Source organism: Triticum aestivum, chromosome 3D (genome assembly GCF_018294505.1).
Source record: "Triticum aestivum cultivar Chinese Spring chromosome 3D, IWGSC CS RefSeq v2.1, whole genome shotgun sequence".
NCBI classification, from domain to species: Eukaryota; Viridiplantae; Streptophyta; class Magnoliopsida; order Poales; family Poaceae; genus Triticum; species Triticum aestivum.
The window spans coordinates 344,139,465-344,145,981 of NC_057802.1; positions in this window are offsets into that span (position 1 = coordinate 344,139,465).

Consider the following 6,517-nt stretch of genomic DNA (forward strand, 5'->3'; position numbering starts at 1 on the left):
CTACTTGGCTTATATGACCCGGGGCGAGTTACCTGAGGATGAAACTTTGGCAAGGCAAATAACCAGGAGGTCCAAGTCTATGACTATTGTCAATGCCGAATTACACCGATGCAGTGTGAAAGGCGTGTTTCAATGTTGTGTTTCTCCTGAAGAGGGTCGTGGGATCTTAAGAGAGATCCATGAAGGTGATTGTGGTCATCATGCAGCTCTAAGTATTTAGTGGCTAAAGCTTTTCGTCATGGCTTTTATTGGCTGACGGCTCATGCTGATGCATAAGATATTGTCAGTAAGTGTGATGGATGGCAGGAATTTTCTCGACGAGCTCATGTGTTGGCTCAAGAGTTGCGGATGATTCCAATAACTTGGCCGTTTGCAGTTTGGGGGCTTGACATGTTTGGACCGTCCAAGAGGTCTAAGGATAAAAAGACCCATATTTTGGTGGCGGTTGACAAATTTACCAAGTGGATTGAGGTAGAGCCACTCAGCAAGTGTGATGCAGCAACTTCGGTTTATTTTGTTAAAAAGCCGATCTTCTGTTTTGGCTGTCCTCATAGTATCATCACTGACAATGGTACTAATTTGTCCAAAGGATCTATGAAAGAGTTTTGTCAACAAGAGCATATCCGGCTAGATGTTTCTTCAATAGCTCATCCACAGTCTAATGGTCAAGCTGAACGAGCTAACTAAGAAATCTTGCGAGGTATTAAGCCCTGGCTCATGGTTCCTTTGGAGCGAACGCCGGGTTGTTGGGTGGAGGAATTTCTTTCTGTTGTTTGGAGCATTAATACCACCCCCAACAGGTCCCCATGCTATGCGCCTTTCTTCATGTTCTATGGTGCATAGGCGGTTCTCCCAAGTGATATACGTCATGACTCGCCCCGCGTGGCGGCTTATGTTGAAGCTAATAATGAGACGGCACGTCAGAACACGCTCGATGTTTTGGATGAAGAGCGTGACCATGCGGTGGCCCGGAGGGCGATTTATCAACAAGACTTGCGTCGCTATCATAGCCACAGAGTTAAGACTCTGGCGTTCCAAGACCTTCTCCTATGCATATAACCTATCTCCACAAGATTTGGGCTCATTTCATCTAGCTATTTTCCCTTAGGATTTTTCCTAATATTCTGTCCAGAGAGGAAGGAAGTACCATTTTGGCTTGGCACTCTCATATGGCTAAATCATCCTACCATGTTCATTTTCAGCCCAAGTCATCACTCGTAGTGAGTGCCACTTCATCATTTTGTTCCTGGACCAGCTTTGGCAGTTGCAAAACAACCATGTTAAGTACTTGTCCAAATCACCTCAAAATTAACAGGACTATGGTCCTTCCTATCCTAAACCTCGCTGACATGAAGGTTTCCTCTTAACCTCACTTAGTTGATCACAACAGTGCGGTCAAGTTTGCTACATCAAACTTGCGAAGCCTGTTTCTCTCTGCTCTCAATGCCTCTGCATGCTTCATCACCTCAGCTCTGCTCCATCTTGGAGGGACTACTCACCAGACATGAATTGGCAGACCGTGTGGCACTCTGGGCACCTGTGCACACGGTGATCATGAGTCTGGCATGCCATATGTGTGCTCTGGTGCCTCTATCTTCTTCTCCCTCTCTATGCCCTTGTCACCTCGGCGCCTGAGCATGTCTAGCAGCTTCCCCGAGCCGTCGCCGTCCCTCTGGAGCCCTTGCCCCCTCCGTCTTCTTCCCCGGCGAGCCGTCCCCATAGTGAACAGAGCATGCCCACGGACGAACTGTAGTCATTTGTCTTTGTTCGCGCCCTGGCAGCTTCTCCCATGTGCCCCTTTGCTTGCTCTGCTCCGTGACCTCTGAATCACTGCCTCGTCGTGTTCCCGTGCCCTCCCTTGAGCCCTGCCCCTCGCCAGAGAGTTGGCCGAACATGCACGGCGGCAACCGGCTCGGCCCCCTCTCCTCGGCTATTTATAGTCCACCCGAGCCCCTCCCGAACATCTCATCGGCCTCCCCAAGCTCCCAGCTCCCTCCCCATCCTCTCCACCAAGCCAGAGGACCCCTCCTGCCTTGTCATCGCTACCATGGCCGAGCAAGGCTGAGCTCGTCCAGTCCTCCTCCTTCCACCTGAGAGCTCCCTAGACCTCCGCGAGCCGCCCCAGCACTCCTCCTCCTCTTCCGGCGGCATCTTTCTATGAGCCCCATCCCCACCCGTAGATCCGCCGTGGCCGACGTCCCTCTCGGATCGGTGCTCCCCGGCGTCTTCTACCACCGGAAAGCCACGACAACCACTTGCATGATAGTGATGTAGTAGCCATGGTTTCAACTTGAATATTTAATAAAAATTTGCCCGTTATCTGCCTGCTTGTTTGCTACTACTGTCGTTGTTTCGGTAATGCTTATAGATCTGTGTCCACCTTCATGTGATGCTCTTCTGCATCTTGTTATCTTGTACTTCTTGCTAGTATTGTTGTTACATGTCATACTTCGTAGTAGTGCATGCTGGTAATAGTGATGTTCGTTCTGGTGCATGCTTACTGTCTGTTATCCAGTACCTTTGCTACGCATGTTTCCTTTGCATCCAACTTGTTATATGCTTACTTGGTAGTATTACCTTTATGTTCTTGCATGGTATTCAGTTATGATGCTAGTGGTAATGCTATGCTCATGTGTAGTGTTATGCTTATGCTCGTCAGTATGCCATGCGCATTTGGATATATGCTTCATTGTTGTTATGCTCATTGATTATGTTGCACCTCCATGCTTATGTTCATATCATGCCCATGCATTGTAGTTGCATCATGTTATTTTAATATGGCTCAGCTTATTGCATTCAAGTTTAACCGGACTTAAATGAACTTGAGCAACTATTGGCTGAGTCATGGTGCCACCAAATCGCGCTGACCAGTGCAACCACATTTGCCTTTTATGGGAAGGCCCTAATGCGGTCTATTGTCATGCCTCTCGCCGGTGCCTCCAGCGAGGGAAGGTTATGGGCGTGCGCTACCCTGATCAGGTAGGCAGACATAACCCTTGTGTGCTCGTAGTTGTTGTAGGCGCCTTTTTGTCCCCGTTTGGGACCTTTTTGTTTTGCCACGACGGTGGCCGGCCACGTAGGTGGCGGATGTCAAGAGTTGACATAGGGGCCACCCATGACTTAGCCCAAAGGGGAGTTTGTCGGAGTTGCTGGGAGAGTGTCATGGCAGTAGATTGGTTTTGTCGGAACGTCGTCGAACCACCCGAATGGGAGCAAGAGGCCATGGTTTCTGTGATGTGGGTACATGATATCTACTACATAACTTTATTCTTGTAGACACTTGTTGGGCCTCCAAGCGCAGAGTTTTGTAGGACAGTAGCAATTTTCCCTCAAGTGGATGACCTAAGGTTTATCAATCCGTGAGAGGTGTAGAATGAAGATGGTCTCTCTCAAACGACCCTGCAACCAAATACAAGAAATCTCTTGTGTCCCCAACACACCCAATACAATGGCAAATTGTATTGGTGCACTAGTTCAGCGAAAGATGGTGATAAAAGTGTAATATTGATGGTAGAAATATATTTTCATAATCTGAGTAAATAAAAACAACAAGGTAGCAAATAGTAAATGGGCACAAAAACGGTATTGCAATGCTTGAAAACAAGGCCTAGGGTCCGTACTTTCACTAGTGCAATCTCTCAACAATGCTAACATAGTTGGATCATATGATTATCCCCTCAAAATGCAATAAAGAATCACTCCTAAGTTCCTATTAGCGAAGAACAAAAGATAGAAATTGTTTGTAGGGTAGGAAACCACCTCAAAGCTATTCTTTCCGATCGATCTATCCTAGAGTTCGTATGAAAATAACGCAAGCTATTCTTTCCGATCGATCTAATCAAGAGTTCGTACTAAAATAACACCAAAGCAAATTCATATTCATAATACTCAATCCACACAAAGTACTACAAAGAGACCCCAAAGTTTCTACCGGAGAAAAGATAATTAAAATGTGCATCAACTCCTATGCAAAGATTACCCCAACGTCACCTCGGGAATCCGCAAGTTGAGTGCCATAACATATAGTGAATCAATACGATTCCCCATTGTCACCTCAAGTATTCATACCGCCAGACATACATCATGTGTTCTCATATCTGAATATTCAATCCGATAAGACAAAACTTCAAAGGGTAAAGATTCAATTCATCACAACAAGAGTATAGAGGGGAGAAGCATCATATGATCCATCTATATTAACAAAGCCCATGATATAGATCACGAGAGAGAGAGAGAGAAATTAAACACATAGCTACTGGTACAAACCCTCAGCCCCGAGGGTGGATTACTCCCTCCTCATCGTGGTGGCCGCCGGGATGATGAAGATGGCCACCGGAGATGATTTCCCCCCTCCGGCAGTGTGCCGGAATGGGTCTAGATTGGTTTTCGGTGGCTACAGAGCCCTGCAGCAGCGGAAATTCCAATCTAGGTTAACCCTGAAGGGTTTCAGAATATTTGGGAATTTATAGTGCAAAGAGGGGTTGTGGGAGGCCACCGAGGTGGGCACAACCCACCTGGGCGCGCCAGGGGGCCCTGGCGCGCCCTGGCGGGTTGTGCCCCCCCCCTCGGGGCACCCCCTAGGTGCTTCTTTGGCCCACTGTTGGTCTTTTGGTCCATAAAAAATCTCCGTGAAGTTTTGTTGCATTTGGACTCCGTTTGGTATTGATTTCCTACGATGTAAAAAACAAGCAAAAAACAGCAACTGGCACTGGGCACTGAGTCAATAGGTTAGTCCCAAAAAATGATATAAAGTTGCTATAAATTGATTGTAAAACATCCAAGAATGATAAAATAACATCATGAAAATTCATAAATTATAGATACGTTGGAGACGTATCAGCATCCCGAAGCTTAATTCCTACTCGTCCTTGAGTAGGTTAATGATAAAAGAAATAATTTATGAAGTGTGAATGCTAGCAAAGTGCATAAGTTTGATCAATGATAATTTCAATCACTTCTCCTAGCATCATAACAGCAATTCTTTCTTATAAAACTTCTCATGTTATAGTAGCAACCAATTCACATGTTAAGGTTCAAACAATGAACTCTCTTGAAACTCAACAACCTATGTTCTTAGTCACCAATCAATGGCAATTCAACTTATTCAACAAAGTTTAAGTAATAGCTCCACATACTCAACCATCATATAGTATTCTATGAGTGCTAACACTCACGGCATACACATGAGCAAAACGTTTCAACCGGACACATAGAAAGATAGGGGCTTATTGTTTTGCCTCCCAACGTTTTCACCTCAAGGGTGATGTCAACAATAATAACTCATGCTACCCATATTCAACTGGACATATGTGCCTAGATCTTTCCTCACTACATGATGCTTGCCAAAAGAGAAAAACAAAAAGGAATAGAGAGAATAACTTTGACTCTTTGCATAAAAATAAATACTGAAAAGTAAAAGATAGGCCCTTCGCAGAGGGAAGCAGCGGTTGCCATGCGCTTATTTGTTTGTATGCTCAACCCCTTAGTGCAAAAGAACATCACGCTATATTGCCCCTTATGATAGCAACCTTTATTATGTAGTCCGTCGCTTTTATTACTTTGCCATCACAAGTTCGTACAACGCTAAATTTTCTCTTACACTAAATGATCTAACACTTTTAGAAGCAATTTTTATTGCCTTATTGCACCGATGACAACTTACTTGAAGGATCTTGCTCAATCCTTAGGTAGGTACGGTGGACTCTTGAAGATAAGATTTGGGTTTAAGGGTTTTTGGATGCACAAATAGTATCTCTACTTGGTGCGGAATTTTTGGCTACCAAAGATGGGGGCAAGCACCACATGTTGAAGGATCTATGAAAATATGACTTCTATGTGAATATGGACAACCATAAATCATTATGTTGTCTTCCTTGTCCAACGTCAACAATTTTGGCATATAATATTTTGATGGGGGCTCACAATCACAAAAGGTTTCCAAGATAGTGTATTTGCATGTGAAAGTTCACTTTTGAACCCAATGTGAACCCAATGTGAAGCTACCAATAGGCATGATATAGTTTCAACTTTCTGACATTCAATTTATTCGACAATTTACTCATGGGATATAAGTGAAGCACAAGAGTAAATGACATAGAAAAGGGCTTCGTTGACGGGATGTGAATGCCGCATACTTGGCCTCCTTGGTAACTATTCGAGGACTCTATTTTATTTAAAAACTTTCATATCTAAGTATTTTATTCAAACAACAAGCAAAACAAAATAAAATGACATTTCAATAATAGCACAACTCATGTGAAGAGGCAAAAACTTAGGATCAACCGATACTAACCGATAATTGTTGATGAAGAAAGGTGGGATGCCTACCGGGGCATCCCCAAGTTTAGATTCTTGAGACTTCTTGAAATATTATCTTGGGATGCCTTGGGCATCCCCAATATTGAGCTTTTGTGTCTCCCTAATTCTTCTCATATCACGGTTTTCCTAAATCTCAAAAGCTTCATCCACACAAAACTCAAAAAGAACTCGTGAGATAAGTTAGAATAAACCAATGCAA